General features: G+C 37.2%; 1 protein-coding gene and 1 long non-coding RNA gene across 2 annotated transcripts in view; one reads left to right on the forward strand and one right to left on the reverse strand.

The window, feature by feature from the left end:
* Positions 1-16,388, reverse strand: part of LOC145165802 (protein JASON-like) — a 48,923-nt gene that overhangs the window by 14,845 nt on the left and 17,690 nt on the right. The window lies entirely within an intron of this gene.
* LOC145163250 (uncharacterized) lies at positions 11,468-12,198 on the forward strand. Its single transcript, XR_013739677.1, has 2 exons — positions 11,468-11,528; positions 12,100-12,198. It is a non-coding gene; the product is annotated as an uncharacterized LOC145163250 (long non-coding RNA).

Genomic DNA, 16,388 nt, shown 5'->3' on the forward strand with positions numbered 1-16,388 from the left:
ATTTGGTACGCATATGATCCTCACGCTCCCATGTATACTCAGGTCCACGTGCCGACTGCCACCTGACCTTAACCAGGGGAATGCGACTCTTTTGAGTTGCTTTTCCTTTCGGTCGACAATTTCCAAGGGTTTCTCGATAAATTGCATTGTCTCGTCGGTTTGGATATCCTCGAGAGGAACATGAAGGTTCTCGTCTGCTAAACACTTCTTGAGGTTGGCTATATGAAATACTGGGTGAACTTTCTTAAGCTCTGTTGGTAGATCCAACTCGTAGGCTACTGGTCCGATCCTTTTTATGATCTTAAACGGGCCTACGTAGCGTGGTGCCAATTTACCCTTGCGTCCAAATCGAACCATACGTTTCCATGTGGACACTTTTAACATGACCATGTCACCCAGGGTAAATTCAAGCGGTTTGCGTCGCTTGTCGGCATAACTCTTTTGTCGGCTACGAGCTGCGAGAAGGTTATCGCGAATCTGAGTGATTTTGTCGGTTGTTTCCTGGATAAGCTCAGGACCAACGATTGGAGAATCCACTGTTGCGCGAATCACGTGGGACTCACCAATTTCATGCCAGCAAATAGGAGATCGGCATTTACGGCCATACAATGCCTCAAATGGTGGCATCTTGATGCTAGAATGATATCTGTTATTATAGGAGAATTCCACCAACGGTAAATGAGAGTCCCAGTTTCCTCCGAAATCCAAGACACACGCCCCTCAACATATCTTCGAGTGTTTGAATTGTCCTCTCAGATTGACCATCGGTCTGAGGATGATAGGCGGTACTGAGATCGAGGCGGGTTCCCATGGCTGTTTGAAGTGATTGCCAAAACCGAGAGAGAAATCTCCCATCACGATCTGAAATGATGCTGAGAGGAATGCCATGCCGACTAACTATCTCGTTGATGTAAATCCGAGCAAGTTTTTCGACTTTGAAATTTTCACGGATGGGAAGGAAATGAGCGGATTTGGTCAAACGGTCAATGATTATCCAAATGCTGTCGTGTCCTTTTGTGGTACGAGGAAGTTTGGTTACGAAATCCATGGCGATCGCTTCCCATTTCCACCTGGGGATTTCTGGTTGGACCAATAGTCAAGAGGGTCGTTGATGTTCTACTTTGACCCTGGAACATGTAAGACATTTGGCCACGAATAAGGCAATATCCTTTTTCATTCCCGACCACCAATAATTGGTTCTCAGGCCATGATACATCTTGTCAGTGCCCGGATGAATGGAATAACGGGTTTTATGGATTTCTTCCATCAGGAATATACGAAGATTGTCACGATCTGGGATCCAGATGCGATCTTGATAATAGAAAATACCATCAGATTTAGTTTCCAACTCCCCATCAATTCCCGTGGGCATGTCATTTTCGGTAATTGCTGAGTGTTGGGCTCCTCGAATTCGGTCGCTGAGATTGGACAAGATAGGAGAACATATTAGATGAAATGCATGGGCATGTTCTTTTCGGCTTAACGCGTCGGCTACGACGTTTGCCTTGCCCGGATGATAGCGTATTTCACACTCGTAATCATTTAGGAGCTCGACCCATCGTCTTTGCCTCATATTGAGTTCCTTTTGATTAAGAATATGTTGCAAGCTCTTGTGGTCGGTGAAAATTACGCATTTAGTGCCGTAAAGGTAATGCCTCCAAATTTTAAGAGCGAAAACCACGGCACCGAGCTCCAAATCATGAGTCGTATAATTTCTTTTGTGGATTTTGAGTTGTCGTGATGCGTAAGCTATAACCTTTCCCTTTTGCATCAAAACACAACCTAGACCGAGATTGGAGGCATCGCAGAATACCACGAAATCTTCGGATCCTTCAGGGAGTGTAAGAATCGGAGCGTTACACAAACTTTGTTTAAGGGTTTGGAAAGCGTATTCCTGCTTGGGTCCCCAATCAAATGGTGTACCCTTGCAAATGAGAGAAGTAAGCGGTAAAGCAATCTTTGATAAATTTGAAATGAAACGCCGGTAATAACCTGCTAAACCGAGGAAGGACCGAATTTCCTTGGGGGTATGTGGGGCTTTCCAATTCTGGACTGCTTCAACTTTTGCGGGATCGACTAAAATACCCTTGTCACTTACAATATGACCAAGGAATTGTACCTCATTTAACCAAAACTCGCATTTCGAAAATTTGGCGTAGAGCCAATTTCCTTGCAACGTTTGGAGAGTTAGGTGAATGTGTCTTTCATGCTCTGCCTTTGTCTTGGAGTAAATGAGGATGTCATCAATAAAGACGATAACAAAACGGTCGAGATAAGGTTTAAATACCCGATTCATCAAGTCCATGAATACGGCAGGGGCATTTGTTAGGCCGAAAGGCATAACAGTGAACTCGTAATGACCATAGCGGGTTCGGAAAGCGGTTTTGGGGATGTCTTTTTCCCGTACTCGAAGTTGGTGATAACCCGAGCGAAGGTCAATTTTGGAGAAGCATGAAGCTCCTTGAAGCTGATCAAAAAGGTCGTCGATCCGAGGTAACAGATATCGGTTCTTGATGGTTAATTTATTTAACTCCCAATAATCGATACACATACGAAACGAACCATCTTTCTTTTTGATGAAGAGAACCGGGGCTCCCCAGGGTGAAGCACTAGGGCGGATAAATCCCTTATCGGTTAATTCTTGGAGCTGACTTGCCAATTCTTGCATCTCGGCTGAAGCCAACCGATATGGAGACTTGGCTATGGGAGTAGCCTCAGGAACAAGATCGATGCGGAACTCTAGCTCACGTACTGGAGGGAGTCCAGATACATCATCAGGAAAGATGTCGGGAAAGTCTCGTACTATCGGAATATCTTCGATCTTCTTTTCTTTGACCTTTGTTTCCACCACATGGGCTAAGAAAGCCATATATTCTTTTCCTAGATATGATCGAGCTTGAGTACATGACATAAGACTAAGCTTTTTCGAATGAGTCTCGCCATAAATACGAAGACTTTGACCGTCGGCGAGAGTAATACGAATAAACTTATCGTAACATACTATTTCAGCATGGTTTTGGGATAGCCAGTCCATTCCTACTATGATGTCGAAGCTACCAAGTTCCATAGGAACTAAATTGACAGAAAATTAATGACCGCAAAAATCGAAAGTGCAATCTTGGATGACTGCATTGAGTGAAACGTATTTTCCATCGGCGACTTCTACGGTAAAGTACTCATCAAGAATCGTGCGAGATGTGTGAAGTATGGGCTCAAATTCCAAAGACACAAAACTTTTATCGGCACCTGAATCAAAAAGTACTGACGCGTAGCAGTCATTTATGAGAAACGTACCATTTACGACCTTGTTATCGGTCTTTGCTTGGGTTGCGGTAATGACAAAGGCTCGGCCTTTAGGAGCTGGAACCTGCATTGTTGGATTTGCCTGGGCTTGGGTGTTGATGATATTGACTAGCCTAGGACACGTGTTTCTGAAATGGGTGGGGTCACCACAGTTGAAGCATGTTCCAGTTGGATATCGGGTTTGTGTTTGCTGATTTGAGGGTAGATAGAGTGGTCGCTGAGTTTTTGGTGCACGACATGTGTCCGCCAAGTGGCCATAGCGACCACAATTCGTACAGAGGCGACACGGGCTGGTGGTCATATGGTGATAGTTACAGTGGTTACAGAGGGGGTGAGGTCCGGTATACGGCTTTTTATTCGGTTGGGCTTGTGGGGTGACTTGGGTGATAGGAGTACCAGGGGTAATAACAGCATGGTTGTGGTGATGACTTTTCCGCTTCTTTTTGTCATGTCGGTGGGAGGACTCGGACTTGACAATTAGGGGGGTCTCAGGGGTCGGCTTTTCAGTTGACATCTTTGAACCCTTGCGTGGGAGGACACCATCGTTCATATTGTCCTCGTTGAGTTGACCTGCTATTTCAATGGCGGATTCTAGGGTAGATGGCCTGCTGCTGGTCACCGAATCACGGATCTGGCGTGGTAACCCTTTGATGTAGCGACGTATTGCAGTTTTCATAGGTTGAACCATGTGAGGTAGGAGTCTCGAGAGATCATGGAATCTATTGGTGTAGGTCGCGTTGTCGCCTCCCACCTGTTTCAGATTCCAAAATTCATCCTCGAGAGTTTGCAATTCGCTGTCAGGGCAGAACTTCTCCATCATGCGTTCCTTTAGTTTTGACCAGGTCATTCCCAAGGCAACAACCTCTCCCTTTGCCCGTTTTTCTAGGTTCCACCATGTGAGAGCATGACCTTGGAGGCACCCTGTAGCATGACGGACCATCAGGTCCTCAGGACACTCGCTATGGATGAAAGTACTCTCCATTTCTTCAATCCATGTGAGGAGTGCGGTGGCACCATCGATGCCTTTGAAGTAAGGCGGATTGCAGTTACGAAAGTGCTTGAACGAGCAACGAGGAGTGGTTGCTGGAGCTTGTGGCTGAAGAGAATGAAGTTGGGTTGCAATTGTTGGGATGACGTTTGCTACCTCCTTGGCGATAAGGGCAGCTAGCCTTCGGTTGTTGCGAGCAGCGTATGGGGGTCGTAATGCCATCTACGAGAAACACGCATATGGACTTGTGAGTTATTTGTAAATTGATTATGGAAATAAAGTTTTTAGACATTGTTGGGTAAAATAATTGTAAAACACTTGTTGGGCCATGGTTAGGAGTGTTGGGCACCTTTTGGGATTTCCATGGTTACTAAATGTGAAACATGTAGCACTTGCGTGGGCCCCCACAAAACTAAGTTTTCACATGTCTTTCCCACTACTAGGCCCATTAGGGAACTTAATAGTCCAATGAGTTGGCCATTTTGGAGTGTATCCTTTCGGATACGTTTGATAAGGTCGGGTATTTTGATGGCTCAAAAGTAATGTGAATGACGCGCTTTGGCCTATAGGTTTGGGAACTCTCGCCTTTGGTCCCCAGATAAGCAAACTGGTCCCTCGGTTGATTGGGATGTATACGAATGCTTGCCTAGTCAGGACTTTCAGGCTACCGACACCTCCCCCTTCCAGTTACTACGCGTCCATTACTATGATCCTACCCAACTAGAGTGGATGACTTTGAATTTCCTATGAGCGCTAAGGAATATATATGTATATACATTTTTTTTAAAACCACTTGAATATGTGTGTGATTTTCAGAGAAATAGGAGAATATTCACCAGTGTATGCACACATATAAGTGTCAGGAGTAATACGTATGCACTTAAGGGAGCAATTAACACACAAAGGTATTCCTAGGATTTTCTAAGTGTGAATTGCATGCAGTTGTGTGTGCATTTTATAAACTAGCATACGAGAGGACCCTAGAGGCTATAGACTAGGTCAAGGCAATTAACCTAATTCCCTATAGTCAAGGTCTCTGATACCAATCTGTCACACCCCGATCCTTGTCGGAATCGATCAAGGCGTGATATATTGTTCAAAGTCTCATGACAACTATGTTATAATATGATTAGATTCAATTAAGTACTAAGTATGCAAACAAGATCCACAACATACAAATACAAATCCAAATACGAACAACATTTATTACATCAAATTTAAATAGTCTTGTGGATTTCTAAGGCACAACCTATTTTTCATCAACTTCATTCTTCAAATCTGCATCATGGGTAAAAACAGGTCAACTACGAGAGTTGGTGAGTAATCTAATTTTAGTAGAGAAAATTGTGAAGTTGAAACATTTATAATTTGAAATTTGTTTTCTTTTGAAGTCGGCAAACAATTGTATTTGAGATAACGGTTTATAAATCAAAAATTGATTAACAAATGATAACAACAACAATAAGTCCTCACCCTATATATATATATATATATATATATATATATATATATATATATATATATATATATATATATATATATATATATATATATATATATATATATATATATATATATATATATATATAGGATGGAGCATCTAATCATCAAACACACTCAAGCACGTGCGATCAATCACTTTAGCGTCCCAAGGCGGGGTGGTCAACCCAATAGCGCTATTATTGTCCATAACGTACCTCAAGAATACGGGCATAGTCATCGAGATTAGACTAAAAATGGTAATGCACTACAAGTACATGTAGCGTAAACAAACAATAGTTATACAATTAATGACTCACGTATAAATGTCCCAACAATGTCTCAATTGTGATAAAACAATAAAATGAAGTTGGAACATATTAGAACCACATTATTCACCCCAAAAGTATTGAAAATTATAAAAACATGGGGTAGATTACTCATATTAGTCCCAAAACGAAATGCGTGTGTCGTACGATAGACGGTTCGGGTCAAAATGGCGTAGAACCTAATATAATTAATAGTTTTGGTTTAGAAACTGCTAAACGAGAATGGAGTATTAATACAAATAATTAGACACATATTCTTATATTAGATGAATTAACAATAACTCATTTTGATTAGAATATTAAGGTATTCATTTGTTAAATGAATTTTAAATTGAATTATTTACTTTGCATAATTAATTTATATTTTCAATTTAGGCCAGATTTTAATAATTTCTTATTAAAATAATAACTTGCCCAATTATAATTATTTACAGATTTTAACAATTATTTATATGAAATAATCATTAAAATGCATTTTTTACATGCTTAAATACTTAGGCAAATGGTTTTAAATAGTAAACAGTATTGAAAAATTATGAAATTATTAGGAAATCATTATTTCATATAATATTAATTACTGTAAAAATTTTATATTTTTCTGAACTGTTTTAGTATTTATTTAATACTTTAATGATTAAACAACAATAAAATCCGGAAAAAATAATAAATGATTCCCAAAAATTCTGTAAAATTAACCATAGTTTTATAACATGATATAGAGCCCATTGTATAAGTTTCGGATATTTGTGACTATGGGAAGTATTTTTTTCATATATTTCATTATTAATTAATCAATAAAATCATAAATAATAGTAAACAGTAATATAAATGCACGAAACTTCATAAATTATGTTTAATCAATATATAGGTCATCCCAGAATTTTCTCAGAATTTATTGTATGCAAAAAGTATTTTATGTGAATTATTGACCTACTTTATTGCAATAACTATAGTAATTCAATAAAAATAAGTTATTTTCTGAAAATTTCCAGAACTTCTTATTTTATTCATGGGACTCTGAGAAAAATCAGTTTTATGCATAAAATGAGTTTTAGATCGTTTGGTGGATTTAATTTGTTTCTTGTATGAATTTGAAACTTTTAACAACATACCTTGATGAATGCTTCAAGAGGGATGAAGATTTGAGTATAATAGATTGTTCTTGGCTGAAATATGAGTATTTCTTGTATGAATTTCGAGATTGAGAGTGAGAGAAAGAATAGAGAAGGTTTAAGTGGTGAAGAGAATAATGTGTTGGGAGAAAAATGAAAGGAAAGTGGATGGGAGGTGTGAGTGGGAGACCATGAGAATAATCTTTTTGCTTTTGGTGGTCTTCATAATTTCCCACTAACACAAGCATCTTTTACATAATTAATATAAGAGTTTTATAAAATTTAATGTAAAGTTTATAAAAATAGAGTTTTATAAAATTTAATGTAAAGTTTATAAAAAGGGAGTTTTATAAAAGATAGGTTATTATTTGATTATAACAATCTACTTTGATTTGAAGTTTAATTATAGCATTCAAGTTTGATTCTTTTAATTTAATTAGAGCATTATACTTTGATTTGATTTTAATATGGTATCATAATTTAATTTGATTATAGTTATAACGTTGTACTATACTATGTTGCTGTTAACGTCAATTTATATCGTAGTGTATGGGTTTTGATCCTATTAGCTTCAAGTAATCTTGAGTAGGGTTTATTAAATTTCCAATTGGGTTGGGTTGACCCGAATCCATTTTAGGCGGATGTCACAGTCTCCCCTACTTTAGGAAATTTCGTCCCGAAATTTAAGAAGAGAGTACCTTAAGAGAAAAGTTGTGGGTATTTGGTACGCATATGATCCTCACGCTCTCATGTATACTCACGTCCACGTGCCGACTGCCACCTGACCTTAACCAGGGGAATGCGACTTCTTTTATTACTAAACTAGTTTATAACCAATGGAAACTACGGTTACAAAATTAATTAAACTTTAATAGTAAAAAAACTCAAAGTTATTAATCACATATTTTAAATAAATTATTAATCACATATTTTAAATAAATTATTAATTAAGAGATTTTTTTAGTTATATAAAATTATAATCATTGATTTAAATAAATATGTAAAATTATATCACTTTATAATTTGTATTAATTTTTATTTTAATGTTATTAATTTAATGTAATTAGAGTGGCAAATTTAAAACTTGAAATTTGAAATGAATAATCAATAGGTTGACAGGTGACATGCATTAATTAGGAGATATAATAAAGTGACACATGACAAAAGAAAAATAAAATATGCATTAATTATAAAGGCCTAATATGGTGACACATGTCAAAAGGAGAATAAAACTATTCTTTTATTAGAATAGAGATTGTTCAATTTTATCAAACATACTTTAGTTTAATAAGATTGATATGGACATTTTTTTTACAAAACTTACCTTCACTTCTATGTATAATTCTTACTATTTAAAAAAAAATATATATTTTTGTGCAAGCTGAATTTTTTTTTTTTACTTTTTATATACTTGTGCATAGATACATCCATGCAAATGTACTAATATATACAGATGATTAAGGTATTTTGAAAACTCTATTTTGAAAACTCAAAGGTATGCGAGAACTTGATAATTTTTTTCCGGCCAAATTTTTTCAAAAGTCAATACCACAACACCATCCCTAGGGGCTCATCTAGGCTAGTTGTAGGTCAAAAAAAAAACGATGTAAACTATAAATTTGCATATCTACAAGTATATATGCAACCTATCACCCTCTCCCCCTCTCCAACCGTAACATAAAAATAACAATTTTCACTTACCAAAACTAAAACTAAAAAAGCCAAAGATAAACAACCATATATCCAACCCAACCACTAATTACCAAAACCCATAATCAACATACTCAACAAATCCATCCATTAAAATCGTATGCCTTTTTATAATCAAACTGCAAACTACCATTTAATTTTTATTAATTCATGATGTTAGACATATTAGATGTTGTACTAGTTTAACATTAAACATGGCTTCCATATTGGTTGCTATGACACAAGGTTTACTAGAGCATGATGTTCCTACATGCTAACATTTATTCTGATGTAATATCTTATTACAAGTTTTGAACAAATGTTAGTAGTTAACATCTTTTTTTAACAAACGAAAACATTTAAAAAAATACTAGCAAGAAACTAGTCAAGGCTTTCAAAATTAATCCTTAGATAGGTAATACAACAAAATTCTAACAACTAAAGTCTTTTCTTAAACAATGGCATACTATTATGTTTGACAGACTAAACTAGCTGATAGTTAGCTAAAAAGTTAATTGGTAGCTGATTAGTTGGCTGATAAAAAATGACGTTTTGTAAATGATTGATATGAGAGAATTTTAAAAAACCTCTATAAGTTAGCTGGCAACTACTTTGAGTAGCTTTTTAAAAAGTTAACTTATAAGCTACCTTTTAGCTTACTAAATAAACAACTTAAAAAAGTTTAAAAAAATAATTTTTTTAAAAAACTAACTTATAAACTATTTTTTAGCTTACCAAAAAGACTATTTAAAAAAGTTTAAAAAATAAGTTGGTTGTAATTGTAACGTGACAAATTGAGTTGAACAATAGAATAAAATTTGGTAATATCAACCAAAAATTGTTCAAATATATTTTTTAAATGGTCTCTATATTGTTTTTGTCCTGAGCCTACAATTTGCTTAGACCGACAGAACGGAAGTCCGACGAAAAAATTGACCAAAAATTAGTGGTTTTTTGTTTTATTTATTAGATTTGATACTGATATTGTGACATCCGCCTAAAATGGATTCGGGTCAACCCAACCCAATTGGAAATTTAATAAACCCTACTCAAGATTACTTGACGCTAATAGGATCAAAACTCATACACTACGATATAAATTGACGTTAACAGCAACATAGTATAGTACAACGTTATAACTATAATCAAATTAAATTATGATACCATATTAAAATCAAATCAAAGTATAATGCTCTAATTAAATTAAAAGAATCAAACTTGAATGCTATAATTAAACTTCAAATCAAAGTAGATTGTTATAATCAAATAATAACCTATCTTTTATAAAACTCCCTTTTTATAAACTTTACATTAAATTTTATAAAACTCTATTTTTATAAACTTTACATTAAATTTTATAAAACTCTTATATTAATTATGTAAAAGATGCTTGTGTTAGTGGGAAATTATGAAGACCACCAAAAGCAAAAAGATTATTCCCATGGTCTCCCACTCACACCTCCCATCCACTTTCCTTTCCTTTTTCTCCCAACACATTATTCTCTTCACCACTTAAACCTTCTCTATTCTTTCTCTCACTCTCAATCTCGAAATTCATACAAGAAATACTCATATTCCAGCCAAGAACAATCTATTATACTCAAATCTTCATCCCTCTTGAAGCATTCATCAAGGTATATTGTTAAAAGTTTCAAATTCATACAAGAAACAAATTAAATCCACCAAACTATCTAAAACTCATTTTATGCATAAAACTGATTTTTCTCAGAGTCCCATCAATAAAATAAGAAGTTCTGGAAATTTTCAGAAAATAACTTATTTTTATTGAATTACTATAGTTATTGCAATAAAGTAGGGCAATAATTCACATAAAATACTTTTTGCATACAATAAATTCTGAGAAAATTCTGGGATGACCTATATATTGATTAAACATAATTTATGAAGTTTCGTGCATTTATATTACTGTTTACTATTATTTATGATTTTATTGATTAATTAATAATGAAATATATAAAAAATACTTCCCATAGTCACAAATATCCGAAACTTATACAATGGGCTCTATATCATTTATAAAACTATGGTTAATTTTACAGAATTTTTGGGAATCATTTATTATTTTCCCCGGATTTTGTTGTTGTTTAATCATTAAAGTATTAAATAAATACTAAAACAGTTCAGAAAAATATAAAATTTTTACAGTAATTAATATTATATGAAATAATGATTTCCTAATAATTTCATAATTTTTCAATACTGTTTACTATTTAAAACGATTTGCCTAAGTATTTAAGCATGTAAAAAATGCATTTTAATGATTATTTCATATAAATAATTGTTAAAATCTGTAAATAATTATAATTAGGCAAGTTATTATTTTAATAAGAAATTATTAAAATCTGGCCTAAATTGAAAATATAAATTAATTATGGAAAGTAAATAATTCGATTTAAAATTCATTTAACAAATGAATACCTTAATATTCTAATCAAAATGAGTTATTGTTAATTCATCTAATATAAGAATATGTGTCTAATTATTTGTATTAATACTCCATTCTCGTTTAGCAGTTCCTAAACCAAAACTATTAATTATATTAGGTTCTACGCCATTTTGACCCGAACCGTCTATCGTACGACACACGCATTTCGTTTTGGGACTAATGTGAGTAATCTACCCCATGTTTTTATAATTTTCAATACTTTTGGGGTGAATCATGTGGTTCTAATATGTTCCAACTTCATTTTATTGTTTTATCACAATTGAGACATTGTTGAGACATTTATACGTGAGTCATTAATTGTATAACTATTGTTTGTTTACGCTACATGTACTTGTAGTGCATTACCATTTTTAGTTTAATCTCCATGACTATGCCCGTATTCTTGAGGTACGTTATGGACAATAATAGCGCTATTGGGTTGACCACCCCGCCTTGGGACGCTAAAGTGATTGATCGCACGTGCTTGAGTGTGTTTGATGATTAGATGCTCCATCCTATATATATATATATATATATATATATATATATATATATAGGGTGAGGACTTATTGTTGTTGTTATCATTTGTTAATCAATTTTTGATTTATAAACCGTTATCTCAAATACAATTGTTTGCCGACTTCAAAAGAAAACAAATTTCAAATTATAAATGTTTCAACTTCACAATTTTCTCTACTAAAATTAGATTACTCACCAACTCTCGTAGTTGACCTGTTTTTACCCATGATGCAGATTTGAAGAATGAAGTTGATGAAAAATAGGTTGTGCCTTAGAAATCCACAAGACTATTTAAATTTGATGTAATAAATGTTGTTCGTATTTGGATTTGTATTTGTATGTTGTGGATCTTGTTTGCATACTTAGTACTTAATTGAATCTAATCATATTATAACATAGTTGTCATGAGACTTTGAACAATATATCACGCCTTGATCGATTCCGACAAGGATCGGGGTGTGACAGATTGGTATCAGAGACCTTGACTATAGGGAATTAGGTTAATTGCCTTGACCTAGTCTATAGCCTCTAGGGTCCTCTCGTATGCTAGTTTATAAAATGCACACACAACTGCATGCAATTCACACTTAGAAAATCCTAGGAATACCTTTGTGTGTTAATTGCTCCCTTAAGTGCATATGTATTACTCCTGACACTTATATGTGTGCATACACTGGTGAATATTCTCCTCTTTCTCTGAAAATCACACACATATTCAAGTGGTTTTAAAAAAATGTATATACATATATATTCCTTAGAGCTCATAGGAAATTCTAAGTCATCCACTCTAGTTGGGTAGGATCATAGTAATGGACGCGTAGTAACTGGAAGGGGGAGGTGCCGGTAGCCTGAAAGTCCTGACTAGGCAAGCATTCGTATACATCCCAATCAACCGAGGGACCAGTTTGCTTATCTGGGGACCAAAGGCGAGAGTTCCCAAACCTATAGGCCAAACCGCGTCATTCACATTACTTTTGAGCCATCAAAATACCCGACCTTATCAAACGTATCCGAAAGGATACACTCCAAAATGGCCAACTCATTGGACTATTAAGTTCCCTAATGGGCCTAGTAGTGGGAAAGACATGTGAAAACTTAGTTTTGTGGGGGGCCACGCAAGTGCTACATGTTTCACATTTAGTAACCATGGAAAGCCCAAAAGGTGCCCAACACTCCTAACCATGGCCCAACAAGTGTTTTACAATTATTTTACCCAACAATGTCTAAAAACTTTATTTCCATAATCAATTTACAAATAACTCACAAGTCCATATGCGTGTTTCTCGTAGATGGCATTACGACCCCCATACGCTGCTCGCAACAACCGAAGGCTAGCTGCCCTTATCGCCAAGGAGGTAGCAAACGTCATCCCAACAATTGCAACCCAACTTCATTCTCTTCAGCCACAAGCTCCAGCAACCACTCCTCGTTGCTCGTTCAAGCACTTTCGTAACTGCAATCCGCCTTACTTCAAAGGCATCGATGGTGCCACCGCACTCCTCACATGGATTGAAGAAATGGAGAGTACTTTCATCCATAGCGAGTGTCCTGAGGACCTGATGGTCCGTCATGCTACAGGGTGCCTCCAAGGTCATGCTCTCACATGGTGGAACCTAGAAAAACGGGCAAAGGGAAAGGTTGTTGCCTTGGGAATGACCTGGTCAAAACTAAAGGAACGCATGATGGAGAAGTTCTGCCCTGACAGCGAATTGCAAACTCTCGAGGATGAATTTTGGAATCTGAAACAGGTGGGAGGCGACAACGCGACCTACACCAATAGATTCCATGATCTCTCGAGACTCCTACCTCACATGGTTCAACCTATGAAAACTGCAATACGTCGCTACATCAAAGGGTTACCACGCCAGATCCGTGATTCGGTGACCAGCAGCAGGCCATCTACCCTAGAATCCGCCATTGAAATAGCAGGTCAACTCAACGAGGACAATATGAACGATGGTGTCCTCCCACGCAAGGGTTCAAAGATGTCAACTGAAAAGCCGACCCCTGAGACCCCCCTAATTGTCAAGTCCGAGTCCTCCCACCGACATGACAAAAAGAAGCGGAAAAGTCATCACCACAACCATGCTGTTATTACCCCTGGTACTCCTATCACCCAAGTCACCCCACAAGCCCAACCGAATAAAAAGCCGTATACCGGACCTCACCCCCTCTGTAACCACTGTAACTATCACCATATGACCACCAGCCCGTGTCGCCTCTGTACGAATTGTGGTCGCTATGGCCACTTGGCGGACACATGTCGTGCACCAAAAACTCAGCGACCACTCTATCTACCCTCAAATCAGCAAACACAAACCCGATATCCAACTGGAACATGCTTCAACTGTGGTGACCCCACCCATTTCAGAAACACGTGTCCTAGGCTAGTCAATATCATCAACACCCAAGCCCAGGCAAATCCAACAATGCAGGTTCCAGCTCCCAAAGGCCGAGCCTTTGTCATTACCGCAACCCAAGCAAAGACCGATAACAAGGTCGTAAATGGTACGTTTCTCATAAATGACTGCTACGCGTCAGTACTTTTTGATTCAGGTGCCGATAAAAGTTTTGTGTCTTTGGAATTTGAGCCCATACTTCACACATCTCGCACGATTCTTGATGAGTACTTTACCGTAGAAGTCGCCGATGGAAAATACGTTTCACTCAATGCAGTCATCCAAGATTGCACTTTCGATTTTTGCGGTCATTAATTTTCTGTCAATTTAGTTCCTATGGAACTTGGTAGCTTCGACATCATAGTAGGAATGGACTGGCTATCCCAAAACCATGCTGAAATAGTATGTTACGATAAGTTTATTCGTATTCCTCTCGCCGACGGTCAAAGTCTTCGTATTTATGGCGAGACTCATTCGAAAAAGCTTAGTCTTATGTCATGTACTCAAGCTCGATCATATCTACGAAAAGAATATATGGCTTTCTTAGCCCATGTGGTGGAAACAAAGGTCAAAGAAAAGAAGATCGGAGATATTCCGATAGTACGAGACTTTCCCGACATCTTTCCTGATGATATATCTGGACTCCCTCCAGTACGTGGGTCAAAATTCCGCATCGATCTTGTTCCCGAGGCTACTCCCATAGCCAAGTCTCCATATCGGTTGGCTCCAGCCGAGATGCAAGAATTGGCAAGTCAGCTCCAAGAATTAACCGATAAGGGATTTATCCGCCCTAGTACTTCACCCTGGGGAGCCCCGGTTCTCTTCATCAAAAAGAAAGATGGTTCGTTTCGTATGTGTATCGATTACCGGGAGTTAAATAAATTAACCATCAAGAACCGATATCCGTTACTTCGGATCGACGACCTTTTTGATCAGCTTCAAGGAGCTTCATGCTTCTCCAAAATTGACCTTCGCTCGGGTTATCACCAACTTCGAGTACGGGAAAAAGACATCCCCAAAACCGCTTTCCGAACCCGCTATGGTCATTACGAGTTCACTGTTATGCCTTTCGGCCTAACAAATGCCCCTGCCGTATTCATGGACTTGATGAATCGGGTATTTAAACCTTATCTCGACCGTTTTGTTATCGTCTTTATTGATGACATCCTCATTTACTCCAAGACAAAGGCAGAGCATGAAAGACACATTCACCTAACTCTCCAAACGTTGCAAGGAAATTGGCTCTACGCCAAATTTTCGAAATGCGAGTTTTGGTTAAATGAGGTACAATTCCTTGGTCATATTGTAAGTGACAAGGGTATTTTAGTCGATCCCGCAAAAGTTGAAGCAGTCCAGAATTGGAAAGCCCCACATACCCCCAAGGAAATTCGGTCCTTCCTCGGTTTAGCAGGTTATTACCGGCGTTTCATTTCAAATTTATCAAAGATTGCTTTACCGCTTACTTCTCTCATTTGCAAGGGTACACCATTTGATTGGGGACCCAAGCAGGAATACGCTTTCCAAACCCTTAAACAAAGTTTGTGTAACGCTCCGATTCTTACACTCCCTGAAGGATTCGAAGATTTCGTGGTATTCTGCGATGCCTCCAATCTCGGTCTAGGTTGTGTTTTGATGCAAAAGGGAAAGGTTATAGCTTACGCATCACGACAACTCAAAATCCACGAAAGAAATTATACGACTCATGATTTGGAGCTCGGTGCCGTGGTTTTCGCTCTTAAAATTTGGAGGCATTACCTTTACGGCACTAAATGCGTAATTTTCACCGACCACAAGAGCTTGCAACATATTCTTAATCAAAAGGAACTCAATATGAGGCAAAGACGATGGGTCGAGCTCCTAAATGATTACGAGTGTGAAATACGCTATCATCCGGGCAAGGCAAACGTCGTAGCCGACGCGTTAAGCCGAAAAGAACATGCCCATGCATTTCATCTAATATGTTCTCCTATCTTGTCCAATCTCAGCGACCGAATTCGAGGAGCCCAACACTCAGCAATTACCGAAAATGACATGCCCACGGGAATTGATGGGGAGTTGGAAAATAAATCTGATGGTATTTTCTATTATCAAGATCGCATCTGGATCCCAGATCGTGACAATCTT

Source organism: Lactuca virosa, chromosome 3 (assembly GCF_052849685.1).
Source record: "Lactuca virosa cultivar CGN04683 chromosome 3, Lactuca_virosa_CGN04683_v6, whole genome shotgun sequence".
Classification (NCBI taxonomy): Eukaryota; Viridiplantae; Streptophyta; class Magnoliopsida; order Asterales; family Asteraceae; genus Lactuca; species Lactuca virosa.